This window comes from Myxocyprinus asiaticus, chromosome 2 (genome assembly GCF_019703515.2).
Source record: "Myxocyprinus asiaticus isolate MX2 ecotype Aquarium Trade chromosome 2, UBuf_Myxa_2, whole genome shotgun sequence".
NCBI lineage: Eukaryota > Metazoa > Chordata > Actinopteri > Cypriniformes > Catostomidae > Myxocyprinus > Myxocyprinus asiaticus.
Genome location: NC_059345.1, coordinates 4275521 through 4289187, shown reverse-complemented (window position 1 = coordinate 4289187; position 13667 = coordinate 4275521). Strand labels below are relative to the sequence as shown.

The following is a 13667-nucleotide window of genomic DNA, read 5'->3' as shown; positions in this document are numbered from 1 at the left end:
AGACTTCGGTTTCAATGACACTGCTTGACAAATGAAACCGATGACTAATAAGGAAGCATCTCATTTTGACGACACTTATACGAGTCATAGTTTTAACCTCCTGAGACCCGAGTGTGACTGCTGTGTGCATTTTCCATTTCCCTTTTTGATTTGTAACTAGTAGCACCTAAAAAACATGCAAATAAATAAATCTAGGGCAAATAGTTTTCCTAAACATTTATGTCCACATATGTGGTCAACGGGACTAAGTTGTGAAATTTTAAATAATACTAAGATATAGAAATTGTTTATGTCTCCAGGAGTGTTGGTTATTCATGTTTTTGAGACGTTACAGACATTACATCAGAAATTAGCATAATCAATTTGATTCAAAGTATTGGCCAGCATCGTCCAATCACTGCCAGCCATGTTCAAATAAAATTATACATCAAATTCTGAGTCAACAGTATGTACTGATTACTATTGTCCCATGTCTGCCAAACATGTTGAGTGGTCCAAACATCATCTGAAGCCTGAAACCTTTTAACCAGATGTTAGGATTGAATGCACTTACCTGCATAGAGAGCTATAGGATGCTCCCTTGCTCCCTATAGACCGTTTTCACATTCCGGGTTTTGGAAGGCGGAAGTAAACGTTTGCAGGGTAAACTTCGACAGCGGTGAATGGTAGTGAATGGGAGATCACAGCAAATATTTTTTTCACTTACCCATTTGCTCCAAGACCAAATGAAAAAATCCACTATTACGTTTGAATGACTTTCCAGAAGAGGAACAAAATGGGAGAAAATGCCAAATTTACTGTCACTCTCTCAGCAGCTGTAATAGAAACCCCCTCACAGCTGTGGTGATTCATTCTTTAAAACTAATTCCAGGGTAATATAACACAAAGCATAATGTTATAAATGTACACTCAATATTTAAAAAATGTATAATATTAAAAAAAAACGCTGATATTTACGCTGCTAAATAAGGCGGAAACGCATCAGCACAGTCTGTGAGAAAGGTCTATTCAGTTCACTTTATTGTCCAGACATGGCTAAAAATTGTTCTTTGGTTTCAACAAAAAAAGCCACAAACAGTTACATTTACTACACACCAAAAAACAATACATACAGTAGACACAAAAAAACAATTAATTAATATAATTAAAATTGAGCCTATATTGTGCCCTTGAAAACTCTTGCCTTCTACTTGGAGGCATATTGCACAAGGAACAAAGGATTTTTTATAAATTAACTTTGTAGACTTCGGTGTCCTATAATGTCGTCCTGATGGAAGTAGCTGAAATTCATTATTAAGAGTACGTGTTATGTCATTTGTGATTGACAAGGCTTTTCTGTGTACCATCATATTGTATAGGTCATCTAAGGGTTTCTGTTTGGCACCCACAATTTTCCCAGCTATTTTAACAATCCTACCCAGTTTTGTTTTATTTGCCAAAGTTAGCTGTCTGTACCAAACTGTTATGTTGAACACTAGAATATTTTCAACTAGGCTGGTAAATACTCTTCGCAGGACACCTTGGCTGACAGCAAACTCTTTCAACTTCTGCAGCAAGAATAACCTCTGATTTGCTTTTTTACAAATGAGATTGACATTATTCGAAAAAGTTAGTTTGCTGTCAATCAAGGTCCCCAAGTACTATTGTTCCTGACTGGCTGCATCACTGCCTGGTACGGCAACAGCACCAGCCTCAACCGCAAAGCCCTGCAAAGAGTGGTGCGAACAGCCAGACACATCATCGGAGGTGAGCTTCCCTCCCTCCAGGACATCTATACCTGGCGGTGTGTGAAAAAAGCTCGTTGGATCATCAGAGACTCCAGCCACCCGAGCCATGAGCTGGTCCCACTGCTACCATCAGGCAGGCGGTATCGCAGCATCAGGACCCGCACCAGCCGACTTCACGACAGCTTCTTCCGCCAAGCTTCCCCTAGTCAGACTTTTGAACTCTTGATCGCTCACGATACATATATCAGCAGCGCACTTTATTAGCATCAGACTGGACCCACATTTTATACTTCACTTAATAACACACTGGCAACTGATTATAAGCCAACAGCTGAATGTCAGCGCAACACTATACAACCTTACTGCATATTATATAGTACTGTGCAAAAGTTTTAGGCACTCGTGAAAAATGTTGCATTGTGAGGATGTCTTCAAAAATAATGACATAAATAGTTTTCATTTATCAACTAACATCATACAAAGTCCAGTAAACATAAAAAAGCTAAATCAATATTCGGTGTGACCACCTTTGCCTTTAAAACAGCCCCAATTCTCCTAGATACACCTGGACACAGTTTTTCTTGGTTGTTGGCAGATAGGATGTTCCAAGCTTCTTGGAAAATTCACAACAGTTCTTCTGTCTATTTAGGCTGTCTCAATTGCTTCTGTCTCTTTATGTAATTATTTAGGCTGTCTCAATTGCTTCTGTCTCTTTATGTAATCTCAGACTGACACGATGTTCAGTGGGGGGCTCTGTGGGGGCCATGACATCTGTTGCAGGGCTCCCTGTTCTTCTATTCTAATCATTTTCTATTTGCAAAAGTAATGTTTGTGAGTCTAACATTTATATTTCCTATTGACACACTAAAGCTGAAGATATAAATGACCATCTTAAGACAAATGCTTTTGTGAAACATCTTATGTGTCTAAGACTTTTGCACAGTACTGATATATTATTTTTATTGTATCATGTGTTTTCTATATTGTGTGTATTGTATACTGTACAGTGTATGTTATTATTTGTATATTGTGTTGTGTGTAATTATGTGTATATTAGATATGTAAATTGTGATGTGTAAATCTGATGTTTATTGTAAATTGGTATATGTCTCATCACTGTCATGACTGCTATGTTGCTTGGAACCGCACCCAAGACTTTCACCCACTGTTGCACTTGTGTATATGATTGAGTGACAATAAAGTGATTTGATTTGATTTACTTAAAACAATCAACTTCTGCCCATATAATGTAATGTCCGGGAGGGGTTCTGGATGATTTAAAACCAGTTCCTTTGTTTTTTCAACATTAATTTGTAATAAACTTGATTTAGACCATTGTTCCAACTTAGAGACCTGCTCATTACCTATTGTTAGGAATATTCCTAGATAACAACTTGTGCCATATCATCAGCATATTTAAAAAGTTTAAAATCCCTGCTTTGCAGTTTTATTTCATTTGTGTAAACAGAAAATAAAAGCAGTGACAGCACACAACCCTGAGGTGCCCCCGTATTTAAAACAATTGTGTCAGACCTAACTCCATTTGCGCAAACTCTCTGTGGGCGATCTGTTAACAATTTTTAATCCAAAGAACCATTTCCCCACTTACACCCAAATCTAAAAGGCACTTTAAAAGCAGATACTGTATATCTGCATTGTATTAAAAGCAGAGCTATAGTCAATAAATACAATTCATGCATAAGCTTTTGGCTGTTGTAAATTACTAGCAATTGTATCCACCATAGTAAGCGTAGCGTCCTCTGTTCCTCTATGAGACTTATAGGCAAATTGCAAAGGATTTAGTGAATGGCTTCACCTCCAGTGTGCTGTCTGTCTGCACTGGTCTCAGAACAGTTCATAATGCACCTTATTTACATCCTAACGCCATATAAAGCTTCTAAAAGCAAACATTTTCATTTTTTGTTTGAACTGATTGATTCTAACAGTATGCACAGTAAATATAGGATTTCTAAGGAAAAAATGCACTAAAGTATACATTAGTGTACATTGTGTTTAGCAGTGTTACTCTAATCGATTGGCTCAAACAGGTTTCAATGTAAAAACGTAATTTCTTAACAGTTGTAGTTTTTTTGGCAAACTCCGCTGTGATCGGCGCCATGTTGTTTTGTCACACGTGCGTCGAATGTTTAACCTTTACTGACAGCACAGACTCTTCTGAACTGAGATCAGTTGGTTTAAATGAATTGAAATTATGCATTGCATATAGCAAAGTCAAATATACAATGTCCACGCATGTGTACACGGGGTCGCACGAGGTTAATGATGTAAATATTGTACAAATATTTAGAGATTGTGTTTAAAGGTGAATTGTTTAATTTTTGTGCCACTAGCATGTTTTCCATTCGCTTCCCCCGTTTTCCATTGGTCAGTCCAACAGATAGTTCTGCCTAGGGCTGCCAGCTGTCCCATATTTTGGCCTAAATGACACCATATTTTAATTGTGAGATGCTAACATTTGTGAAACGTCCTGTATTGAAGGTTTCGTGTCCCGTACTGAAGTGGCAAAATGCTCAAGGGGGGACACTTTTAAGGGAGATCAGTCTACAAATGACTTACTTACATTTGTCTATTGATATTAATCTGGGATAAAAGATACAGTATTATATAAAATTGAAAAAAAAAAAAAATTGCTTCATCTTTAGCACTGAGCATTTATTGAATATGAATTTTGCATCTTGAATCGTCTTGGGTCATAAATGCATTACTATTTTATGTTTACAGTATGCTTGTATTGCATTAATGAGCACAGTTTTTGACCACTTTCTAAACGATATATGACTGACTGCACACAGATCCATGAGAACGAGGAGTACCATAAGCGTCTGAACGAGGACAGCCTGATGCACACACCTGAGTTTGTGATCAAGCCACGATCACACACTGTTTGGGAGAAACAGTGTGTGCGGCTGCACTGTACCATCTCAGGATGGCCCGAACCACGTGTAGTGTGGTGAGTTAGTATGCACAAACACACACATGTACATACAAATATTTATGGTTGCATTTTGCCATCATGTCAAAATCAATTCAGTATATGAAAAATGTTTGTATCTGATTGCAGTTTTTAAGTGGCTGTACAGTACGTCACGTTTTGTGTCTTCCTCTCCATTTTTTATGCTTGGTTTTCTGCTAATATAACGTTTGTGCTCTTCAAGTCAACATGAAATCAAAATTGACCCTATTTACTGTCAAAATTCACATTGCACAATTGATCCATGCAACTTATTCCAAAGAAAAATAATATTAGTCATTGTAATCTTTTTTTTATCAAAATGTAATAATTTGCTCTGCCTGTCAAACAAATTTATTTCGGCTAAACTCACCTTGGCCGCACATGTGGGGAGAATAATGTTAACCAATAGCCAAATAGCTATTCAGTTTTACGTCCAAAACATTACTATACGCAAGTATGAGAATACTAACGCTTTTAGTTACGCAAGCTACATTTTTATGCATCGTTGTTTTCAAATGTGTCAGACCAAAATTCTTAACGAAATGTAGGTATGTTGCATTCTAGCACCCGCCCACTTTTTTTAACCATCTTCGAGTATTTTTCCCATTTATTTTTTCCATAATGTTGTGGAACCAAACCAACCAGCTCCGAGGTGAATCACAACATAACAAACTTTATCCAGCTTATTACTTTTATTATTATTATAAGACTACTTGCCAAATAAATAAATATATGGACATGAAACATTGATATGAGTTGAAATTATTTATAAGCTCACTTGTAGAGATCACAGAGTGATACAAGAAGTAGGAAAGATGACTCGCAGAACCCAGATGACCTGTCTGATATGTCAAAATCCCCGGATGTGCGGTTGTTACTCAGATATATCAGACCACTAGATGGCGACATTAACCAATCAGGATCGAGTATTCCAGAGATCAGTGTAATAAAGATGCATAAACCGTGGATAAACAACATCAGAGCTCGCCATAGCTCTTTCTTTAAAGGTTTATAAGTTATCGTTAATAATCAATTCCCCTATGGAAAAAATGAATGGGATTTTTTACTTCCAGAACCAGACTGTTGCGCTCTATGACGGGCATCATTGAAACATCGTCTCCATCTATGGCCAGTTTTCTCTTTGAAAAGTATCTGGCTTAGAAAGTTAAATAAAATGTGTTAAATGTTGACATGTTTATAGCCGGTTACATGTGGTTTAATGGCACAGACGTAGCTCTATCGCCCCCTTGAGTACCGAAGTTTGTTACCGCCACAATAACACAAAAACGCACATTAAGTATGTTCAACAAGACTACGTGCTTGCAATGCGTTTGTTAAGCATTTGCTTCATTGTTTGTGCACTTGTGTCGAGTATGTTTCTGGGCTTAGGCTCCTGTTGTAGCCAATAGGGCCGTTTTTGTTTTTTTATCTTGCAAAGAAGCGTAACTTGCTCTGGAGGGTGAACTTGACCTTCAGCCTCCATGTCCGGGTCAAAAAGCTTCCTCAAAAGTGGGTGCTGGCGATGTTTCAGGAGGGGAGAAGTCCTTCACAGTCCAGTGCAAACTCACTTTCATGATATTGAACGGCCACTTTTAACCATCCAATCAATTCCTGATCTGTTTAACTGTAATAGGTCACATTATGGAGTTAAAATGCGTTACAAATGCAGTTTCATGTTAACTTGAACCTCTTCAGCTCTGATGCACTTCACTGTTCACACTCGTACCCTTTTCTTCACTTCTCTGTTTCCTGCCCATTCCTCAGGTACAAGAACAATGTCAGCATTGATCCTATGGCCAACCCAGGGAAGTATAAAGTGGATGGCAGTTATAATGTTCACTCCCTGGAGATTAACAGGTGACCACACACAAACGCTCAACAATGATCTGCAGTATGTGTGTGTGTGTTTATGTGTATGTGTGTGTGGTACACATGCTACAATGTGGGACACTGTCTTTAATTGCAGGTGTGACTTCGATGACACTGCACAGTATCGTGTGTCGGCCATGAACAGCAAGGGCGAGATCTCAGCTTTTGCTTCTGTTGTCGTCAAAAGTAAGTCTAAAAAAAGTTGCTTAAAAATCAAAGTAAACTTTTCCTAATATTTCGAGAGCATCGTGGGAGTATTGCCCAGTAGTTTCCATAAACTTTCACAAGTTCTTATTTCCTAAAATAAAGTCTATTAAAATGATTACATTCAATTATTATTGTAAAATAAAAAAAGTGTGAATTTAAGTTATATTCCTGGCTACTTGTTGCTTTACTTTCACGCTAGTTTTACATTAGAAGTTGTGCAATTTACCATATACTGTGTATTTAAATTACTGTACTGTTGAGTCACAATGATTATCTTTGTCTGTATTACACTATTGTGTCTTTACAGATTAACTGTAATAGTGTAATGGATAAAGTACTATGCTGCCGCTTAGGTTCCCAAGCATGCAGTTTGGCATATATAAATAATGCAGTTGCATTTTGTTTATTTATCTGTTATATATATTTTTTGAAATTCTCAGTTTATTTTTCATCTAAAATTATGTTTACACTGGTTGGGATAAAATTAAGGTCTCAATTTTTATCCAAAGGGAACAATAATCACCATAACGGTGACTTTAAACGAAAAAAACTATTTACATGACTATCCGTCAGTGCAGAGCAATATGGTTGTACAAATCTGAATACAGTAATTAACTGTAAGAAATAACTGTAACATCCTGGCAATTTTGTTGCAGTGGACTCATTAAACTGAAACTGAAAAACTGAAAAACGTGGTAATCTGCAATTGTTACCTAAAGGTTCTATTTCAACTTGATCTAACGTAAAAATGACTTTTGTTGGTGTAAACTAATTTGTCAGGTTGATTTAGTGAAATAAAATGCATTTTTTGACTAGGTACTGTATGTCGGCAACCGATGTATCAGCCAATTATAGACCAAATTAAAATTTTGGTAATAAGCATGAAAATGCAGATATGAAAACCGATGTTTTTATATATATATATATATACCAGTTAATTTAGATGTTACTGTACAAAGTGCATTTATCCGGTAACCTGACAAAACATTTTTACAGTGTAGATTGCTTCAAAATGGCATTTTTTCTGTTTAACTACTAGATGAAAATGGCTTTGTCTTTTGTTTAATATGATATTCAGGATTCAAAGGAGAATTCGATGAGTCTCTACCATCTCCCAGACTCCGTAAGTATTTCAAAATAGCGTCTGATTTCTGTACAAGCTCATGTCTTTGTTTTGACATTTAATGTATATGTGCTTTGCTATTTTGTATGAAGCTATCAGCATGAGACTTAAGTTATTAATGCAGCTCATTAATGGCTGTTTTGTCTCCAATTCGCTGGATGCAGAAAGCAGAAAGTTCGGCTTTGAAGGTAAACAGGGCGAAGGTTTTCATTTAGTGTTCTTGTGTTGTTTGAGTCCCGTCTGGTTGCTCTTTTCATCTGAAGTGCATGATCGTCTCTTCTCAGTGTTTTACATTTCCATCTTTGTTTATTCGTACACTATATTTGAAGACTGTGATAACCTTCAGATACATTTTAAACAACAGTAGCACAGAGCATATATCTATCTACACTGCCTGACCAAAAAAAAAAAAAAAAAAAGTATACTTAAGAGCCTATGACTGAATCATTACTGCTGTGATTACAGTTTACCTCAATCGCTTTGGCTCATTCTTTGAAACAGTCTTAACATTCTCTAAACTGTAAGTGCAATTGTCACAACTGTTTTATGGGACATCACAACTCTACTGCATGTCTGCAAAATGTAGTAACTCACCCAAAACCTTTAATTCATGCTTCAAAACCAACAGTAGCTATTGTGTTAGTAAAATTGTCAATGCCACCAAAATGAAAATACATTTTGTCATCGTGTACTGGTCAAAATGTTTTTTTTTTTTTTTTTTGCACCCAATTTGGAATGCCCAATTCCCAGTGTGCTTTTAAGTCCTCGTGGTCACGTAGTGACTCGCCTCAATCCGGGTGGTGGAGGACAAATCTCAGTTGCCTCCACGTCTGAGACTGTCAATCCGCGCATCTTATCACATGGCTTGTTGAGCGCGTTGCCACGGAGACATAGCGCGTGTGGAGGCTTCACGCCATCCACACTCAACTCACCACGCGTCCTACCGAGAACGAACCACATTATAGCGACCACGAGGTTAGACTCTACCCTCCCTAGCAACCGGGCCAATTTGGTTGCTTAGGAGACCTGGCTAGAGTCACTCAGCATGCCCTAGGAGGCGAACTAGCGAACTCCATGGGTGATAGCCTGCCTCTTTTACCACTGAGCTAACCAGGCCCTGGTCAAAATGTTTTTGGTGTGTTTTCCCCATGGCAGTCAACCCTGGAAATGTTTGTTATATACAAATGTCATTTTTGTTCTACTTTTTTGTTGACACTGACTGCTTACTGTACTATACAAGAATGTCAGGTTTGTCTAGCTGATTGCTATCGTGTATCACAATGAGCTTTTTAGATACAGATTTCAACAGTAGGTAAAAGTTTACTGGGAAAAGTCAATACTGTACAATACTGTAGTACACAGAATAAGGATATGCACATTTGTATGTTTACAGTACATTTATATTTGTAGCAATGTGTTACATGTAAAGAGAAAATTCACATCTGCATGTCCATTTTTACACATTTCTTACATGTAAAGTCAAATATAGTGAACAGAAAATTGCCACAAAATTACATCCATGCAAAAAAAAAAAAAAAAAAACATTCCGACAATGAAAAAACCTGCGGTAGTTCTGTAAAAAACAATCATTTGTACCTCCTCACAGGACGTAACACTACAAGTTCCCATCTTCTTGGTGGACATCCTGTCACTCTTGTTGGTCTGGCCAGAGATTTAGCAGACGTGTCATAGATATTTATGGAATATACATGTATGTCTGACAGATTTTGATAATTGAATGGATCATTTTGTGTGTGATGGCTCACACGATGAAAGAAGAGTGACAATTTCACTGCGAATCAGTTCATCAGTTTTGATCAGCAAGCCATGCGCATTTAATTATTGTGCAAATTGTAGACAATTGTACTGACTCTTTTGCACACACGTGCCAAAACACGTAAATGAATAAGAAATTCAAATCTGGTGTGAACAAGAAACTAATTGTTCAGAAATTTGAACTTATTGTTTTGAACAAAATAATTCTCATTCGAGAATTGAGCCAAAGCGATTGAGAAAACCTGTAATATGTTTCAGTTGGCAACAATTACTTTAATTGATGCAGTGTGTAGCTTCTCATTTCTTAAACAACCATGTCGGAAGACAGATCCCGTGGTCATGGAAAAGATGTTAATGTGTTTCAGAAGGGGCAAATTATTGGTCTGCATCAAGCAAAGAAAACAACTAAGGAGATTGCTGAAACTGAGACTGTCCTGACCTTAACCTCATTGAAAGTATTTGGGATGTGCTGGAGAAGACTTTACGGAGTGGTTCGACTCTCCTGTCATCAATACAAGATCTCGTACAAACATTAATGCAACTCTCGATGGAAATAAATGTTGTGATGTTGCATAAGGTTGTCGAAACAATGCCACGACGAATGCATGCCGTAATCAAAGCTAAAGGCGGTCCAACAAAATATTACAGTATGCAACTTTTTTTTGGCCAGGCAGTGTATCTATCAAGACTTTTAGTTTTAGTAAAAAAATATGTGCATAGTTTTACATTACCATAATGCATAGCATAAAGTGTTTGTGGAGGTTGGTGTTTCTTTGTGAAAAGAAAGTTATTGACACATTTTTATGTCATTCAGGACATAATATATCTTATATCTTGTTTTTATTCTTTGTGTCTACAGTTCCTGTATGTACAGTATATTTGTGTTTGTCTGCATGGAAGAGTGACATCTCTGTTAATTACTCTTTGCTTGTCTCAACATTCTTGCTTCAAATGTCTTTCTATACACCGTTTCTTAACCTCAACTCTACTCTTGATTTTGGGTTAAGGTCTACTGTACGCCATAGTCAATTTAATGATGTCTGTCAGTCTGTCTTGCTTCTTGATATGTTATACATATGTGAAAAGGTTTCTAACCCTTCTATATCAGTGGTTCTCAACTGGTTTTGCTTCAGTGGTGACCCAACACAGTAACAAAATTGTTTATAGGACAATTGAGAAAACTGCATACTGTAGCCTCAATATGCACAATTCTTAAAATAACATGTATCTTTTAAATTTGTATGGTTTCATGCCCTCGGCAGCCAATAATTCACTGCACAAAACACGTCCATTTAAAGCTTTTACTTTTTGCATTTCTGTTATTTTTTGACATTAGTTTCTCACCTCCAGATAAGCAGTTCGCTACATGACCCAGTGTGATTATTAAACCCCAAAAAGCTTTGATTTAATTAAATAAATATATAGTATATCCGTGCTGTAGCTTCAGAGTGCTCTTCTGTCTGTCTTCTACTAAACACACACACAAGAGTGTGCGTGGTGATCATGATGAGGTGTTTTTTTAGTGAATGAGCGGCCGGCTTCACACATTCATTTTGAAGCATGCAGCACATGCAGATTATATATTTATTCAATTAAATCGCAGCATTTTACGGTTTAATAATCACACTAGGACATATTGCGATTTTGATTCGATTAATTGTGCATTCAAACATTCATTTTTATCCCAAATATGATATTTTTTAGTTTTATAGCTAATTTCATTTTTATGACTGCATTTAGTGATTGCGTCTGTGTTTTTCGAATCGCAGAAATCATAGGGCCCTACGTGTGGTAACCGCAGTATAAGTGGACTCTGATCGTTGAATTATTAAACATTTATTCACATGCCGAGGTGTAAAGACCGCATCATGTCATTGAATGTACGTGAAAGGGCTTCGTTCATGATAATCAATTGTTGATGTTGTTTTACAATGCACAGCCACGGCAGTGTCAAAATGATACAAATTTGTGTATTTCACACCTATCCTGAGTCCCGATCGTTACCATGTTTTTGTACATGTAGCACAAACCTTGTTAGTTAGTCAAACAGTTTCATTATACTAAAATATTTTCCAGGACAAATAATTATTTTCCAGGACATTTAGGTATTGTCCATGACTGGAAAACTGCATTGCAAAATTCCAGGTTTTCAAGGATGCGTGGACACCCTGAATAGATTGTATTTTATTTTACCTTGTGTTGTTTTGTTCATGGTTTTTGAGCATGTCACACAACCTACCTGTCTGTCTAATTTGGCTAGATTCTACCATGTGACAGATGATTTTGACGCAAAATACCGTAGAGTTTGATTGAACATTTTTTGACGTCAACAACAAAAGATATGGGAAGTGTTTTTAATAGGGCTGTCAATTTAACACGTTAAATCGGTGTGATTAATTATATTAAAAATAACGCGTTAAAACACTAAATGCAATGAATTAAGAAATATTCCTACCAGTTCTTGTTTTCAGCAGGGGGCAGTAAGCAAAACTCTAGCTGTATAGGCAATGCGCAGTTGTACAGACAACGAAACCATACTCAGGCTTGCTTGACACTAGCGACAGAACAACATGAGAACGTGTTCTTGCATTCAAACACAGCTGAGTGCGCAATTTCGAATGCAGGGATCTCAACAGGTGTTTTTCGAAGTTTCAATACGTTTAACTTGACACAGCGACCTAAAAACACGGCGTTTATGACGCGGCGCATTGCACAACCAAAGTGAGACACTCCAAACATTGACGTGTCCTTAGTAAAGCACTTATTATAAATCTATCTCAGATAGATTAACAAATTCAATGATTGGCTTATGTTCAATAATATGAATATAAAAAAATATTTTGCCTTCTAAGCCCACTTTTTGTATTGTCATATCAATGCTTTAATCATCTGCCACAGTAATGTAATGCATTTTAATTACCTGAATTATTATATTTATAATAGACTGTATATTGCATTCAAAATTCAAACTATTTTTAATTATTTAATTATTATATATTTAGGGCCTTACTCAGAAAATATTTATATATGAGATTAATTGTGATTAATTTGATTAATCAATCAGCATATCATGTAATTTGATTAAAGTTTTTAATCGATTGACAGCCCTAGTTTTAAGCCTATTTGTTTTGATTTCATAATTATGCACGATTATATGGTTAGTTGCATTTTACTATTTATTTATAAATAATAATGTCCGTGAACCTATCAGAACAGACCTGAGACCAAAAGTTGAGAACCACTGTTGTATACATCATTGTAAATACGTATCTGTGTTGCATTACATGTGTGGGTATGTAATCATTGCTTCCTGCTGAAGGTGAATTTGGAGTCCAGACTTGCCATCGATGTGTTAAATGCATTTGCACAACAGAAAGCTGAATGTAATGTGTGTATGTGTGTGCTGCAGCCCCATGTCTGGAGTACGGTGTGAAGTTCGAGACACACATTGTGGAGAAGTTTGGTGTGTCTTTTGGCCGTGAGGGTGAGACGTTGAGTTTGGGCTGCTCTGTCATCATCTACCCAGCATTGCAACGCTTCCAACCTGAGATAGAGTGGTACAGAGATGGTAAGTTTTGGACCAAAACAAATGTTTTAAACTTCTAAGACTTCACAGAGCATCTTGGGTATGCCTGACATCAACATTCAGCAACACACTGACATAGAAAGATCTGTGAAGTCATGAAATCAGAGGAGCCTCCTTAGAATATCTGTTTACAAGTGGTCACAGGAGACGCATTTGAGCATGCTAATACCAGATGTAAATGGTAATCTGTCTCCACTGGCCACTTGTGATTCGATCACTCAAGATGAATGTTAATACCAGTTGTAAACAGGGCCTTTGACAAGTTGCTTTGGGGCAACATCGCCTGGGCTCTCTAGAATCCAAGTGTTCATGTCTAACAATTGATCTCTATGCTAAATAGATGCTGTAATTTTGGATTATTTTATGTTGATAATGTTGAAGTATAGCAGAATAGCAGAGGAGTAT

At 36.9% G+C, this 13667-nt stretch overlaps 1 pseudogene; it reads left to right on the top strand.

Annotated features, from left to right (window-relative positions):
- LOC127455036 (M-protein, striated muscle-like) overlaps positions 1 to 13667 on the top strand; it is an 86003-nt pseudogene that overhangs the window by 19168 nt on the left and 53168 nt on the right.